This window comes from Rhinichthys klamathensis, unplaced genomic scaffold (genome assembly GCF_029890125.1).
Source record: "Rhinichthys klamathensis goyatoka isolate OS25496 unplaced genomic scaffold, OSU_Roscu_1.1 h1tg000011l_1, whole genome shotgun sequence".
In the NCBI taxonomy this organism is placed as follows: Eukaryota; Metazoa; Chordata; class Actinopteri; order Cypriniformes; family Leuciscidae; genus Rhinichthys; species Rhinichthys klamathensis.
Window position 1 is genome coordinate 10,731,222 of NW_026606564.1, and position 12,791 is coordinate 10,744,012.

The following is a 12,791-nucleotide window of genomic DNA, read 5'->3' on the forward strand; positions in this document are numbered from 1 at the left end:
CCAGTCGCACTTGGCTCTCTCGAAACACTAAAGACATCAAACGACGAGGATGGGATTCGAACCCACGCGTGCAGAGCACAATGGATTAGCAGTCCATCGCCTTAACCACTCGGCCACCTCGTCACTCGCCTGCAAGTCTGCCCGAAGCTGGGCTGTGGTGTGTTTCTGCAGCTATTTTAAGGATGATGTTGTTAAAGTTGTCAGCAAGGTACTTTGAACGGCTTTTCCAGGCGCACTTGGCTCTCTCGAAACACTAAAGACATCAATCGACGAGGATGGGATTCGAACCCACGCGTGCAGAGCACAATGGATTAGCAGTCCATCGCCTTAACCACTCGGCCACCTCGTCAATCGCCTGCAAGTCTGCCCGAAGCTGGGCTGTGGTGTGTTTCTGCAGCTATTTTAAGGATGATGTTGTTAAAGTTGTCAGCAAGGTACTTTGAACGGCTTTGCAGGTCAGTTGACGGTAACCCTTCGACTGACCTGCAAGGAGCATTGGGTTCTATGGGTTAGGAGACTCACAACTGTGTTGATAGAGGGAGATGTGCTTATGTTTATTTTCTGTGCTGCTTCTGCTTTGTTGGAAAGAACCTAGAGAGAACGCCTGTGTCGAGAAAAAGGCAGCATAGCTTGGATTGGACCTCTCTCAGAATATGTTTGCAGTGTCCTTGCACTCTTCATTATCCTACCCAACCTCGTAGGGGGCTCGTCGAATCGATCCCGAACTCAAACATATTCTTGGAGATTGAGCGTTATAACTCCGCCCCTTTGCTACCAGGATACCCATAATTCTTTCCCCCCAAAATTACGAAAGCAGCACACTTTTTGTTCTTTGAGTGAAGAGAGAACAATGAATAAACCTTTTTGTGCACATCACTCGCCTGTTTCGTAGACACACCATGCAGCCGTCAGTGCCAAAAAGCTTATTACATGGCAGTTTAAAGCTTGATACCACCCTGTCGTTACATGTCCAGATAAAAGCACCGGAGACGTCGCTACCTTCGCCAGGCATTCTTTCGCAGAGGCAATATCGTAGTCTATGAGGCTCATCCGAGACGTGATCTTTGCTGGTTGAAAACTTTACCCAATACCCTGCTGGGATGACTTGAAATACAGTCAGCCTTGGCAATTTTTGTCAGCTTCTTATGAGGCTTCGTGACTTGTTGAAAAAAAAGAATTGTGTTTTGGCTCCCTGAACGTGCTGCTTTCGCTGTGGTGGCGAAAGCATGAGCTTGAACAAGGCTGGTGTAGCCAGGATTAGGACCTCCCTTAGAATGTGTTTTTGTATTTCTAATGGTCATATCCATGCACCAGGGGGCTTCTTGTATTGACCCTGTCCTCAACAATGTTTTAAGAAATTAACATGAGCATTTTCTGCAGCTATAATTATATTATATTAAAGCTGCAGTAGGGAGTTTTGAGAAAACGTTGACTTAGCCTGAAAATTTGAACAAGCACAACTTACAGGTCCCACCCCCTTGCTCTCTGCTGCGCTACAGCCCTCCCTCCACAGCAGGCTAGTAAACAGGGCCACTGATAATAGCGGATAAAAAGTTATATGGCACATTTACTAATAGGGACTAAACGTCAATAATATGCTTTACATTGACTATGGCCTGCCCATACTTTGACTACAAACTTGGTCCTCAAATCATTATGTATTTTGCAATGGCCTACATGTAACTTTATCGTTGCACTCTTTCTATAAGTTATAAATAGCTAGTAAGATAACGGTAACTAACGTTAGAGTATGTAAGTAATTATTCTAGCGATATATAATGCTAGATAAGGTGTGCTAGTACATTATTTCAGCAACATGACAAGCCAGTGAATTAGCAGGTTTTAATTGTTGCTTAGCAGAGTGCGTGACATTTTATCTACATGTTATGCGGCTAGAGTTTTGACACCGAGTCAATGGGCTCTGTGTAATTCTTTCTTTTTCGCTTGTTTATCGTCATCAGTCTTTTTCCTTTTACCTCTTTGTTTTATGAGCAGGTGTCACTCGAGAATTGGCAGTTTAGGTTGTTTCTCCGTCATAAGCACAGCTGCAGCACGCCGGAAATCTTGAGTTTGAACGACGGTACGCGCTCGCGCTGTGCAAGAGAGGGGTGTGATCAGCGCGTACACGAGCGTGATTGACACTTCTAAGACATTCCGGTTGTTTCTGACCGGGAGCGTGTATTTCTTGCAAATGGCAATAGGACCACTAGGAGGAGCCAGAGGAGCGTGATTTTTACACAGATTATCTGTCTCATATTCTACTGTCAGGACATAATGACAGTTTTAGCAAATACATTTTTTCAAAAGTTACCTACAGCAGCTTTAAGGATGATGTCGTTAAAGTTGGCAGCAAGGTACTTTGAACGGCTTTGCCAGGCGCACTTGGCTCTCTCGAAACACTAAAGACATCATACGACGAGGATGGGATTCGAACCCACGCGTGCAGAGCACAATGGATTAGCAGTCCATCGCCTTAACCACTCGGCCACCTCGTCACTCGCCGGCACGTCTGCCCGAAGCTGGGCTGTGGTGTGTTTCTGCAGCTATTTTAAGGATGATGTTGTTAAAGTTGGCAGCAAATTTCATTGAACGGCTTTGCCAGTCGCACTTGGCTCTCTCGAAACACTAAAGACATCAAACGACGAGGATGGGATTCGAACCCACGCGTGCAGAGCACAATGGATTAGCAGTCCATCGCCTTAACCACTCGGCCACCTCGTCACTCGCCTGCAAGTCTGCCCGAAGCTGGGCTGTGGTGTGTTTCTGCAGCTATTTTAAGGATGATGTTGTTAAAGTTGGCAGCAAGGTACTTTGAACGGCTTTTCCAGGCGCACTTGGCTCTCTCGAAACACTAAAGACATCAATCGACGAGGATGGGATTCGAACCCACGCGTGCAGAGCACAATGGATTAGCAGTCCATCGCCTTAACCACTCGGCCACCTCGTCACTCGCCTGCAAGTCTGCCCGAAGCTGGGCTGTGGTGTGTTTCTGCAGCTATTTTAAGGATGATGTTGTTAAAGTTGTCAGCAAGGTACTTTGAACGGCTTTGCAGGTCAGTTGACGGTAACCCTTCGACTGACCTGCAAGGAGCATTGGGTTCTATGGGTTAGGAGACTCACAACTGTGTTGATAGAGGGAGATGTGCTTATGTTTATTTTCTGTGCTGCTTCTGCTTTGTTGGAAAGAACCTAGAGAGAACGCCTGTGTCGAGAAAAAGGCAGCATAGCTTGCATTGGACCTCTCTCAGAATATGTTTGCAGTGTCCTTGCACTCTTCATTATCCTACCCAACCTCGTAGGGGGCTCGTCGAATCGATCCCGAACTCAAACATATTCTTGGAGATTGAGCGTTATAACTCCGCCCCTTTGCTACCAGGATACCCATAATTCTTTCCCCCCAAAATTACGAAAGCAGCACACTTTTTGTTCTTTGAGTGAAGAGAGAACAAGGAATAAACCTTTTTGTGCACATCACTCGCCTGTTTCGTAGACACACCATGCAGCCGTCAGTGCCAAAAAGCTTATTACATGGCAGTTTAAAGCTTGATACCACCCTGTCGTTACATGTCCAGATAAAAGCACGGGAGACGTCGCTACCTTCGCCAGGCATTCTTTCGCAGAGGCAATATCGTAGTCTATGAGGCTCATCCGAGACGTGATCTTTGCTGGTTGAAAACTTTACCCAATACCCCGCTGGGATGACTTGAAATACAGTCAGCCTTGGCAATTTTTGTCAGCTTCTTATGAGGCTTCGTGACTTGTTGAAAAAAAAGAATTGTGTTTTTGGCTCCCTGAACGTGCTGCTTTCGCTGTGGTGGCGAAAGCATGAGCTTGAATAAGGCTGGTGTAGCCAGGATTAGGACCTCCCTTAGAATGTGTTTTTGTATTTCTAATGGTCATATCCATGCACCAGGGGGCTTCTTGTATTGACCCTGTCCTCAACAATGTTTTAAGAAATTAACATGAGCATTTTCTGCAGCTATAATTATATTATATTAAAGCTGCAGTAGGGAGTTTTGAGAAAACGTTGACTTAGCCTGAAAATTTGAACAAGCACAACTTACAGGTCCCACCCCCTTGCTCTCTGCTGCGCTACAGCCCTCCCTCCACAGCAGGCTAGTAAACAGGGCCACTGATAACAGCGGATAAAAAGTTATATGGCACATTTACTAATAGGGACTAAACGTCAATAATATGCTTTACATTGACTATGGCCTGCCCATACTTTGACTACAAACTTGGTCCTCAAATCATTATGTATTTTGCAATGGCCTACATGTAACTTTATCGTTGCACTCTTTCTATAAGTTATAAATAGCTAGTAAGATAACGGTAACTAACGTTAGAGTATGTAAGTATTTATTCTAGCGATATATAATGCTAGATAAGGTGTGCTAGTACATTATTTCAGCAACATGACAAGCCAGTGAATTAGCAGGTTTTAATTGTTGCTTAGCAGAGTGCGTGACATTTTATCTACATGTTATGCGGCTAGAGTTTTGACACCGAGTCAATGGGCTCTGTGTAATTCTTTCTTTTTCGCTTGTTTATCGTCATCAGTCTTTTTCCTTTTACCTCTTTGTTTTATGAGCAGGTGTCACTCGAGAATTGGCAGTTTAGGTTGTTTCTCCGTCATAAGCACAGCTGCAGCACGCCGGAAATCTTGAGTTTGAACGACGGTACGCGCTCGCGCTGTGCAAGAGAGGGGTGTGATCAGCGCGTACACGAGCGTGATTGACACTTCTAAGACATTCCGGTTGTTTCTGACCGGGAGCGTGTATTTCTTGCAAATGGCAATAGGACCACTAGGAGGAGCCAGAGGAGCGTGATTTTTACACAGATTATCTGTCTCATATTCTACTGTCAGGACATAATGACAGTTTTAGCAAATACATTTTTTCAAAAGTTACCTACAGCAGCTTTAAGGATGATGTCGTTAAAGTTGGCAGCAAGGTACTTTGAACGGCTTTGCCAGGCGCACTTGGCTCTCTCGAAACACTAAAGACATCATACGACGAGGATGGGATTCGAACCCACGCGTGCAGAGCACAATGGATTAGCAGTCCATCGCCTTAACCACTCGGCCACCTCGTCACTCGCCTGCACGTTTGCCCGAAGCTGGGCTGTGGTGTGTTTCTGCAGCTATTTTAAGGATGATGTCGTCAAAGTTGGCAGCAAGGTACTTTGAACGGCTTTTCCAGGCGCACTTGGCTCTCTCGAAACACTAAAGACATCAATCGACGAGGATGGGATTCGAACCCACGCGTGCAGAGCACAATGGATTAGCAGTCCATCGCCTTAACCACTCGGCCACCTCGTCACTCGCCGGCACGTCTGCCCGAAGCTGGGCTGTGGTGTGTTTCTGCAGCTATTTTAAGGATGATGTTGTTAAAGTTGGCAGCAAATTTCATTGAACGGCTTTGCCAGTCGCACTTGGCTCTCTCGAAACACTAAAGACATCAAACGACGAGGATGGGATTCGAACCCACGCGTGCAGAGCACAATGGATTAGCAGTCCATCGCCTTAACCACTCGGCCACCTCGTCACTCGCCTGCAAGTCTGCCCGAAGCTGGGCTGTGGTGTGTTTCTGCAGCTATTTTAAGGATGATGTTGTTAAAGTTGTCAGCAAGGTACTTTGAACGGCTTTTCCAGGCGCACTTGGCTCTCTCGAAACACTAAAGACATCAATCGACGAGGATGGGATTCGAACCCACGCGTGCAGAGCACAATGGATTAGCAGTCCATCGCCTTAACCACTCGGCCACCTCGTCAATCGCCTGCAAGTCTGCCCGAAGCTGGGCTGTGGTGTGTTTCTGCAGCTATTTTAAGGATGATGTTGTTAAAGTTGTCAGCAAGGTACTTTGAACGGCTTTGCAGGTCAGTTGACGGTAACCCTTCGACTGACCTGCAAGGAGCATTGGGTTCTATGGGTTAGGAGACTCACAACTGTGTTGATAGAGGGAGATGTGCTTATGTTTATTTTCTGTGCTGCTTCTGCTTTGTTGGAAAGAACCTAGAGAGAACGCCTGTGTCGAGAAAAAGGCAGCATAGCTTGGATTGGACCTCTCTCAGAATATGTTTGCAGTGTCCTTGCACTCTTCATTATCCTACCCAACCTCGTAGGGGGCTCGTCGAATCGATCCCGAACTCAAACATATTCTTGGAGATTGAGCGTTATAACTCCGCCCCTTTGCTACCAGGATACCCATAATTCTTTCCCCCCAAAATTACGAAAGCAGCACACTTTTTGTTCTTTGAGTGAAGAGAGAACAATGAATAAACCTTTTTGTGCACATCACTCGCCTGTTTCGTAGACACACCATGCAGCCGTCAGTGCCAAAAAGCTTATTACATGGCAGTTTAAAGCTTGATACCACCCTGTCGTTACATGTCCAGATAAAAGCACCGGAGACGTCGCTACCTTCGCCAGGCATTCTTTCGCAGAGGCAATATCGTAGTCTATGAGGCTCATCCGAGACGTGATCTTTGCTGGTTGAAAACTTTACCCAATACCCTGCTGGGATGACTTGAAATACAGTCAGCCTTGGCAATTTTTGTCAGCTTCTTATGAGGCTTCGTGACTTGTTGAAAAAAAAGAATTGTGTTTTGGCTCCCTGAACGTGCTGCTTTCGCTGTGGTGGCGAAAGCATGAGCTTGAACAAGGCTGGTGTAGCCAGGATTAGGACCTCCCTTAGAATGTGTTTTTGTATTTCTAATGGTCATATCCATGCACCAGGGGGCTTCTTGTATTGACCCTGTCCTCAACAATGTTTTAAGAAATTAACATGAGCATTTTCTGCAGCTATAATTATATTATATTAAAGCTGCAGTAGGGAGTTTTGAGAAAACGTTGACTTAGCCTGAAAATTTGAACAAGCACAACTTACAGGTCCCACCCCCTTGCTCTCTGCTGCGCTACAGCCCTCCCTCCACAGCAGGCTAGTAAACAGGGCCACTGATAATAGCGGATAAAAAGTTATATGGCACATTTACTAATAGGGACTAAACGTCAATAATATGCTTTACATTGACTATGGCCTGCCCATACTTTGACTACAAACTTGGTCCTCAAATCATTATGTATTTTGCAATGGCCTACATGTAACTTTATCGTTGCACTCTTTCTATAAGTTATAAATAGCTAGTAAGATAACGGTAACTAACGTTAGAGTATGTAAGTAATTATTCTAGCGATATATAATGCTAGATAAGGTGTGCTAGTACATTATTTCAGCAACATGACAAGCCAGTGAATTAGCAGGTTTTAATTGTTGCTTAGCAGAGTGCGTGACATTTTATCTACATGTTATGCGGCTAGAGTTTTGACACCGAGTCAATGGGCTCTGTGTAATTCTTTCTTTTTCGCTTGTTTATCGTCATCAGTCTTTTTCCTTTTACCTCTTTGTTTTATGAGCAGGTGTCACTCGAGAATTGGCAGTTTAGGTTGTTTCTCCGTCATAAGCACAGCTGCAGCACGCCGGAAATCTTGAGTTTGAACGACGGTACGCGCTCGCGCTGTGCAAGAGAGGGGTGTGATCAGCGCGTACACGAGCGTGATTGACACTTCTAAGACATTCCGGTTGTTTCTGACCGGGAGCGTGTATTTCTTGCAAATGGCAATAGGACCACTAGGAGGAGCCAGAGGAGCGTGATTTTTACACAGATTATCTGTCTCATATTCTACTGTCAGGACATAATGACAGTTTTAGCAAATACATTTTTTCAAAAGTTACCTACAGCAGCTTTAAGGATGATGTCGTTAAAGTTGGCAGCAAGGTACTTTGAACGGCTTTGCCAGGCGCACTTGGCTCTCTCGAAACACTAAAGACATCATACGACGAGGATGGGATTCGAACCCACGCGTGCAGAGCACAATGGATTAGCAGTCCATCGCCTTAACCACTCGGCCACCTCGTCACTCGCCGGCACGTCTGCCCGAAGCTGGGCTGTGGTGTGTTTCTGCAGCTATTTTAAGGATGATGTTGTTAAAGTTGGCAGCAAATTTCATTGAACGGCTTTGCCAGTCGCACTTGGCTCTCTCGAAACACTAAAGACATCAAACGACGAGGATGGGATTCGAACCCACGCGTGCAGAGCACAATGGATTAGCAGTCCATCGGCTTAACCACTCGGCCACCTCGTCACTCGCCTGCAAGTCTGCCCGAAGCTGGGCTGTGGTGTGTTTCTGCAGCTATTTTAAGGATGATGTTGTTAAAGTTGGCAGCAAGGTACTTTGAACGGCTTTTCCAGGCGCACTTGGCTCTCTCGAAACACTAAAGACATCAATCGACGAGGATGGGATTCGAACCCACGCGTGCAGAGCACAATGGATTAGCAGTCCATCGCCTTAACCACTCGGCCACCTCGTCACTCGCCTGCAAGTCTGCCCGAAGCTGGGCTGTGGTGTGTTTCTGCAGCTATTTTAAGGATGATGTTGTTAAAGTTGTCAGCAAGGTACTTTGAACGGCTTTGCAGGTCAGTTGACGGTAACCCTTCGACTGACCTGCAAGGAGCATTGGGTTCTATGGGTTAGGAGACTCACAACTGTGTTGATAGAGGGAGATGTGCTTATGTTTATTTTCTGTGCTGCTTCTGCTTTGTTGGAAAGAACCTAGAGAGAACGCCTGTGTCGAGAAAAAGGCAGCATAGCTTGCATTGGACCTCTCTCAGAATATGTTTGCAGTGTCCTTGCACTCTTCATTATCCTACCCAACCTCGTAGGGGGCTCGTCGAATCGATCCCGAACTCAAACATATTCTTGGAGATTGAGCGTTATAACTCCGCCCCTTTGCTACCAGGATACCCATAATTCTTTCCCCCCAAAATTACGAAAGCAGCACACTTTTTGTTCTTTGAGTGAAGAGAGAACAAGGAATAAACCTTTTTGTGCACATCACTCGCCTGTTTCGTAGACACACCATGCAGCCGTCAGTGCCAAAAAGCTTATTACATGGCAGTTTAAAGCTTGATACCACCCTGTCGTTACATGTCCAGATAAAAGCACGGGAGACGTCGCTACCTTCGCCAGGCATTCTTTCGCAGAGGCAATATCGTAGTCTATGAGGCTCATCCGAGACGTGATCTTTGCTGGTTGAAAACTTTACCCAATACCCCGCTGGGATGACTTGAAATACAGTCAGCCTTGGCAATTTTTGTCAGCTTCTTATGAGGCTTCGTGACTTGTTGAAAAAAAAGAATTGTGTTTTGGCTCCCTGAACGTGCTGCTTTCGCTGTGGTGGCGAAAGCATGAGCTTGAATAAGGCTGGTGTAGCCAGGATTAGGACCTCCCTTAGAATGTGTTTTTGTATTTCTAATGGTCATATCCATGCACCAGGGGGCTTCTTGTATTGACCCTGTCCTCAACAATGTTTTAAGAAATTAACATGAGCATTTTCTGCAGCTATAATTATATTATATTAAAGCTGCAGTAGGGAGTTTTGAGAAAACGTTGACTTAGCCTGAAAATTTGAACAAGCACAACTTACAGGTCCCACCCCCTTGCTCTCTGCTGCGCTACAGCCCTCCCTCCACAGCAGGCTAGTAAACAGGGCCACTGATAACAGCGGATAAAAAGTTATATGGCACATTTACTAATAGGGACTAAACGTCAATAATATGCTTTACATTGACTATGGCCTGCCCATACTTTGACTACAAACTTGGTCCTCAAATCATTATGTATTTTGCAATGGCCTACATGTAACTTTATCGTTGCACTCTTTCTATAAGTTATAAATAGCTAGTAAGATAACGGTAACTAACGTTAGAGTATGTAAGTAATTATTCTAGCGATATATAATGCTAGATAAGGTGTGCTAGTACATTATTTCAGCAACATGACAAGCCAGTGAATTAGCAGGTTTTAATTGTTGCTTAGCAGAGTGCGTGACATTTTATCTACATGTTATGCGGCTAGAGTTTTGACACCGAGTCAATGGGCTCTGTGTAATTCTTTCTTTTTCGCTTGTTTATCGTCATCAGTCTTTTTCCTTTTACCTCTTTGTTTTATGAGCAGGTGTCACTCGAGAATTGGCAGTTTAGGTTGTTTCTCCGTCATAAGCACAGCTGCAGCACGCCGGAAATCTTGAGTTTGAACGACGGTACGCGCTCGCGCTGTGCAAGAGAGGGGTGTGATCAGCGCGTACACGAGCGTGATTGACACTTCTAAGACATTCCGGTTGTTTCTGACCGGGAGCGTGTATTTCTTGCAAATGGCAATAGGACCACTAGGAGGAGCCAGAGGAGCGTGATTTTTACACAGATTATCTGTCTCATATTCTACTGTCAGGACATAATGACAGTTTTAGCAAATACATTTTTTCAAAAGTTACCTACAGCAGCTTTAAGGATGATGTCGTTAAAGTTGGCAGCAAGGTACTTTGAACGGCTTTGCCAGGCGCACTTGGCTCTCTCGAAACACTAAAGACATCATACGACGAGGATGGGATTCGAACCCACGCGTGCAGAGCACAATGGATTAGCAGTCCATCGCCTTAACCACTCGGCCACCTCGTCACTCGCCTGCACGTTTGCCCGAAGCTGGGCTGTGGTGTGTTTCTGCAGCTATTTTAAGGATGATGTCGTCAAAGTTGGCAGCAAGGTACTTTGAACGGCTTTTCCAGGCGCACTTGGCTCTCTCGAAACACTAAAGACATCAATCGACGAGGATGGGATTCGAACCCACGCGTGCAGAGCACAATGGATTAGCAGTCCATCGCCTTAACCACTCGGCCACCTCGTCACTCGCCGGCACGTCTGCCCGAAGCTGGGCTGTGGTGTGTTTCTGCAGCTATTTTAAGGATGATGTTGTTAAAGTTGGCAGCAAATTTCATTGAACGGCTTTGCCAGTCGCACTTGGCTCTCTCGAAACACTAAAGACATCAAACGACGAGGATGGGATTCGAACCCACGCGTGCAGAGCACAATGGATTAGCAGTCCATCGCCTTAACCACTCGGCCACCTCGTCACTCGCCTGCAAGTCTGCCCGAAGCTGGGCTGTGGCGTGTTTCTGCAGCTATTTTAAGGATGATGTTGTTAAAGTTGGCAGCAAGGTACTTTGAACGGCTTTTCCAGGCGCACTTGGCTCTCTCGAAACACTAAAGACATCAATCGACGAGGATGGGATTCGAACCCACGCGTGCAGAGCACAATGGATTAGCAGTCCATCGCCTTAACCACTCGGCCACCTCGTCACTCGCCTGCAAGTCTGCCCGAAGCTGGGCTGTGGTGTGTTTCTGCAGCTATTTTAAGGATGATGTTGTTAAAGTTGTCAGCAAGGTACTTTGAACGGCTTTGCAGGTCAGTTGACGGTAACCCTTCGACTGACCTGCAAGGAGCATTGGGTTCTATGGGTTAGGAGACTCACAACTGTGTTGATAGAGGGAGATGTGCTTATGTTTATTTTCTGTGCTGCTTCTGCTTTGTTGGAAAGAACCTAGAGAGAACGCCTGTGTCGAGAAAAAGGCAGCATAGCTTGCATTGGACCTCTCTCAGAATATGTTTGCAGTGTCCTTGCACTCTTCATTATCCTACCCAACCTCGTAGGGGGCTCAAACATATTCTTGGAGATTGAGCGTTATAACTCCGCCCCTTTGCTACCAGGATACCCATAATTCTTTCCCCCCAAAATTACGAAAGCAGCACACTTTTTGTTCTTTGAGTGAAGAGAGAACAAGGAATAAACCTTTTTGTGCACATCACTCGCCTGTTTCGTAGACACACCATGCAGCCGTCAGTGCCAAAAAGCTTATTACATGGCAGTTTAAAGCTTGATACCACCCTGTCGTTACATGTCCAGATAAAAGCACGGGAGACGTCGCTACCTTCGCCAGGCATTCTTTCGCAGAGGCAATATCGTAGTCTATGAGGCTCATCCGAGACGTGATCTTTGCTGGTTGAAAACTTTACCCAATACCCCGCTGGGATGACTTGAAATACAGTCAGCCTTGGCAATTTTTGTCAGCTTCTTATGAGGCTTCGTGACTTGTTGAAAAAAAAGAATTGTGTTTTGGCTCCCTGAACGTGCTGCTTTCGCTGTGGTGGCGAAAGCATGAGCTTGAATAAGGCTGGTGTAGCCAGGATTAGGACCTCCCTTAGAATGTGTTTTTGTATTTCTAATGGTCATATCCATGCACCAGGGGGCTTCTTGTATTGACCCTGTCCTCAACAATGTTTTAAGAAATTAACATGAGCATTTTCTGCAGCTATAATTATATTATATTAAAGCTGCAGTAGGGAGTTTTGAGAAAACGTTGACTTAGCCTGAAAATTTGAACAAGCACAACTTACAGGTCCCACCCCCTTGCTCTCTGCTGCGCTACAGCCCTCCCTCCACAGCAGGCTAGTAAACAGGGGCTCTGTGTAATTCTTTCTTTTTCGCTTGTTTATCGTCATCAGTCTTTTTCCTTTTACCTCTTTGTTTTATGAGCAGGTGTCACTCGAGAATTGGCAGTTTAGGTTGTTTCTCCGTCATAAGCACAGCTGCAGCACGCCGGAAATCTTGAGTTTGAACGACGGTACGCGCTCGCGCTGTGCAAGAGAGGGGTGTGATCAGCGCGTACACGAGCGTGATTGACACTTCTAAGACATTCCGGTTGTTTCTGACCGGGAGCGTGTATTTCTTGCAAATGGCAATAGGACCACTAGGAGGAGCCAGAGGAGCGTGATTTTTACACAGATTATCTGTCTCATATTCTACTGTCAGGACATAATGACAGTTTTAGCAAATACATTTTTTCAAAAGTTACCTACAGCAGCTTTAAGGATGATGTCGTTAAAGTTGGCAGCAAG

General features: G+C 45.7%; 20 non-coding genes across 20 annotated transcripts; 5 read left to right on the top strand and 15 right to left on the bottom strand.

Annotated features, from left to right (window-relative positions):
- Nucleotides 1–41: 41 nt before the first annotated feature.
- trnas-gcu (transfer RNA serine (anticodon GCU)) lies at nt 42–123 on the bottom strand. The gene has a single exon. It is a non-coding gene; the product is annotated as a tRNA-Ser (tRNA).
- Nucleotides 124–267: 144 nt separating this feature from the next.
- trnas-gcu (transfer RNA serine (anticodon GCU)) lies at nt 268–349 on the bottom strand. The gene has a single exon. It is a non-coding gene; the product is annotated as a tRNA-Ser (tRNA).
- Nucleotides 350–1,010: 661 nt separating this feature from the next.
- LOC130102233 (U4 spliceosomal RNA) lies at nt 1,011–1,151 on the top strand. Its single transcript, XR_008809163.1, has one exon. It is a non-coding gene; the product is annotated as a U4 spliceosomal RNA (small nuclear RNA).
- A 1,262-nt stretch (nt 1,152–2,413) lies between these two features.
- trnas-gcu (transfer RNA serine (anticodon GCU)) lies at nt 2,414–2,495 on the bottom strand. Its single transcript has one exon. It is a non-coding gene; the product is annotated as a tRNA-Ser (tRNA).
- A 144-nt stretch (nt 2,496–2,639) lies between these two features.
- trnas-gcu (transfer RNA serine (anticodon GCU)) lies at nt 2,640–2,721 on the bottom strand. The gene has a single exon. It is a non-coding gene; the product is annotated as a tRNA-Ser (tRNA).
- A 144-nt stretch (nt 2,722–2,865) lies between these two features.
- On the bottom strand, nt 2,866–2,947 carry trnas-gcu (transfer RNA serine (anticodon GCU)). The gene has a single exon. It is a non-coding gene; the product is annotated as a tRNA-Ser (tRNA).
- A 661-nt stretch (nt 2,948–3,608) lies between these two features.
- LOC130101887 (U4 spliceosomal RNA) lies at nt 3,609–3,749 on the top strand. The gene has a single exon (XR_008809065.1). It is a non-coding gene; the product is annotated as a U4 spliceosomal RNA (small nuclear RNA).
- Nucleotides 3,750–5,012: 1,263 nt separating this feature from the next.
- Nucleotides 5,013–5,094, bottom strand: trnas-gcu (transfer RNA serine (anticodon GCU)). The gene has a single exon. It is a non-coding gene; the product is annotated as a tRNA-Ser (tRNA).
- A 144-nt stretch (nt 5,095–5,238) lies between these two features.
- Nucleotides 5,239–5,320, bottom strand: trnas-gcu (transfer RNA serine (anticodon GCU)). The gene has a single exon. It is a non-coding gene; the product is annotated as a tRNA-Ser (tRNA).
- Nucleotides 5,321–5,464: 144 nt separating this feature from the next.
- On the bottom strand, nt 5,465–5,546 carry trnas-gcu (transfer RNA serine (anticodon GCU)). Its single transcript has one exon. It is a non-coding gene; the product is annotated as a tRNA-Ser (tRNA).
- Nucleotides 5,547–5,690: 144 nt separating this feature from the next.
- trnas-gcu (transfer RNA serine (anticodon GCU)) lies at nt 5,691–5,772 on the bottom strand. Its single transcript has one exon. It is a non-coding gene; the product is annotated as a tRNA-Ser (tRNA).
- Nucleotides 5,773–6,433: 661 nt separating this feature from the next.
- Nucleotides 6,434–6,574, top strand: LOC130102241 (U4 spliceosomal RNA). Its single transcript, XR_008809165.1, has one exon. It is a non-coding gene; the product is annotated as a U4 spliceosomal RNA (small nuclear RNA).
- Nucleotides 6,575–7,836: 1,262 nt separating this feature from the next.
- Nucleotides 7,837–7,918, bottom strand: trnas-gcu (transfer RNA serine (anticodon GCU)). Its single transcript has one exon. It is a non-coding gene; the product is annotated as a tRNA-Ser (tRNA).
- A 370-nt stretch (nt 7,919–8,288) lies between these two features.
- On the bottom strand, nt 8,289–8,370 carry trnas-gcu (transfer RNA serine (anticodon GCU)). Its single transcript has one exon. It is a non-coding gene; the product is annotated as a tRNA-Ser (tRNA).
- A 661-nt stretch (nt 8,371–9,031) lies between these two features.
- LOC130101893 (U4 spliceosomal RNA) lies at nt 9,032–9,172 on the top strand. Its single transcript, XR_008809066.1, has one exon. It is a non-coding gene; the product is annotated as a U4 spliceosomal RNA (small nuclear RNA).
- Nucleotides 9,173–10,434: 1,262 nt separating this feature from the next.
- Nucleotides 10,435–10,516, bottom strand: trnas-gcu (transfer RNA serine (anticodon GCU)). Its single transcript has one exon. It is a non-coding gene; the product is annotated as a tRNA-Ser (tRNA).
- Nucleotides 10,517–10,660: 144 nt separating this feature from the next.
- trnas-gcu (transfer RNA serine (anticodon GCU)) lies at nt 10,661–10,742 on the bottom strand. The gene has a single exon. It is a non-coding gene; the product is annotated as a tRNA-Ser (tRNA).
- Nucleotides 10,743–10,886: 144 nt separating this feature from the next.
- On the bottom strand, nt 10,887–10,968 carry trnas-gcu (transfer RNA serine (anticodon GCU)). The gene has a single exon. It is a non-coding gene; the product is annotated as a tRNA-Ser (tRNA).
- A 144-nt stretch (nt 10,969–11,112) lies between these two features.
- trnas-gcu (transfer RNA serine (anticodon GCU)) lies at nt 11,113–11,194 on the bottom strand. The gene has a single exon. It is a non-coding gene; the product is annotated as a tRNA-Ser (tRNA).
- A 641-nt stretch (nt 11,195–11,835) lies between these two features.
- On the top strand, nt 11,836–11,976 carry LOC130101900 (U4 spliceosomal RNA). Its single transcript, XR_008809068.1, has one exon. It is a non-coding gene; the product is annotated as a U4 spliceosomal RNA (small nuclear RNA).
- Nucleotides 11,977–12,791: the final 815 nt, after the last annotated feature.